Source organism: Asparagus officinalis, chromosome 3 (genome assembly GCF_001876935.1).
Source record: "Asparagus officinalis chromosome 3, Aspof.V1, whole genome shotgun sequence".
NCBI lineage: Eukaryota > Viridiplantae > Streptophyta > Magnoliopsida > Asparagales > Asparagaceae > Asparagus > Asparagus officinalis.
In genome coordinates this window covers 20725439-20727119 of record NC_033796.1, presented here as the reverse complement: position 1 = coordinate 20727119, position 1681 = coordinate 20725439, and the positions used below count along the sequence as shown (strand labels likewise).

Below are 1681 nucleotides of genomic sequence, written 5' to 3'. Positions count from 1 at the left end.
AATAATATTAAATGAATCACATAGCAGACTTCCATAGCATGCCACACCAATGTCAATAATTCCCTTACAATTTGTATTGATCCTTGCCTCTGCAAAAAGAGTCCCAATCCTTCCCTGCATAAAACGAAATTTCTCTCTAAATTGGTAAAACACTGGAAACTTTTACATGCAATACATCATGCACGAGAGAAATGGTACCAAACTCGGATCGTTATAAAATGTAAATATAATCTCCCTGAGAAATGAAAAGAAATGCTTACTTGCCTAAATGATCATCATCATACTAGAAACCCAACATGCAAAATAAAATAAGCAATGTGAGGTTGTGTATAACATGCTATTGATAGATTCCTTTCTTCAGATGTAGCGTGAGCACCATCACTTGTCCACTGTTTTGGTAATGGTATAGGTTTAAAGTATCTCTGCATTAAAAAAATATGTGCATTAATTACATCATATTCCTTGCTCTATGCTGCACTTTTAAACAGCGAAGCTAGTCTACAAACGACCATTCACCGAGGACCTGTGAGTGTTGAGCCCCCTTCGGATTCCCTTACCTGGAATGCATGGTCTCTTCACTCAATTCCAGCCTGCGACGAGTCTAGGATTGTTCAGCTGGGGGCCACTGTTGGAATGAGGTGTGGATACCAACCTCCGCAGGTGGCGTCGACGGCGAGCTCGAGGTATGACGAGGGTGACGCCCGCAGGCGAAGTCGAAGTTCGGGTGAGTTTGAGGAGCTTGGCAGACGAGGTCGAAGAACCGTCGAGCTTCGAGCAAGTGAGCTTCGAGCGGGCGATGTTCGTGAGTTATATACAACTCAGAAACGAAACGGGTCAAAATCCAGAAAGCCTAGCCCAGAACATCGACGGTCGACCGCGGCGGTCGACTGCGCATGTCTCGCGGTCGACCGAATCTCAGTCCCGAGAGTAAAAACACTTACAGTCATCCGCGGTCGACCGCCAGCAAAAGGCGCATCAAACCCGTTGATGGCTGAGGATTTGCCAAAAATCCTATAAATACGAGAGTCACTGACGTATCAGCTTCTTTAGTTGGTCTTGTGACCTGAGCAACATACGACGTTCAAAACCCTAAGGTCTACGCCAGACAACGCGTAACCTTAGGTCAACGCCATTCAACGCGTTGCGAGCAAAAATTCGAATCCCTAGGGTTAACACCGGTCAACGCATAACCCTAGGTCAACGCCAGTCAACGCGTTGCAAGCAAAAAATGTCGACCGCCAGCAGCTCCGAATTCTGGTAGTCTTCGTGCACGTTCGCGGTCGACCGCGGCGGTCAACCGCCAATCTGCCTTGCTGATTTCTTTGCTGTTTTCCTGTAATTCTTTAATTCTCCACCTCGGCGAATGTTTCTACCAAAACTGAGCCGACACCAAATCATCCAATAGTCCCTTAACAAGTCAGGGAACCAATCTAGAGTTGAAACGTGATCTCCCCCATCTGAATCAACTGATCAAGAGCTTTCCAAGTATGCATTCTTTCCTGGGAGTTCGAACCTACGAGCGAACGAGGCTCGAGCAGACGAACTTCGGAGGACGAGGTTCGAGCACGAGCGATCGAGGATCGAGCTTCGGAGGTGAGTTGCGTGTGGGCTGGTGACAGCCTGTCGCCAGCGTAACCCTAGGGTTTCCCTATAAAAGGGAAACCCAGAGCTCGGGTGAGGG

General features: G+C 47.7%; 1 protein-coding gene across 1 annotated transcript in view; it reads right to left on the bottom strand.

Annotated features, from left to right (window-relative positions):
* LOC109832135 (ankyrin repeat-containing protein ITN1-like) overlaps positions 1-114 on the bottom strand; it is a 9135-nt gene extending 9021 nt beyond the window's left edge. Inside the window, exon 1 of the mRNA XM_020399572.1 lies at positions 69-114. The gene's annotated coding sequence lies outside the window, so the exon portion shown is untranslated. The remainder of the gene's footprint in view (positions 1-68) is intronic.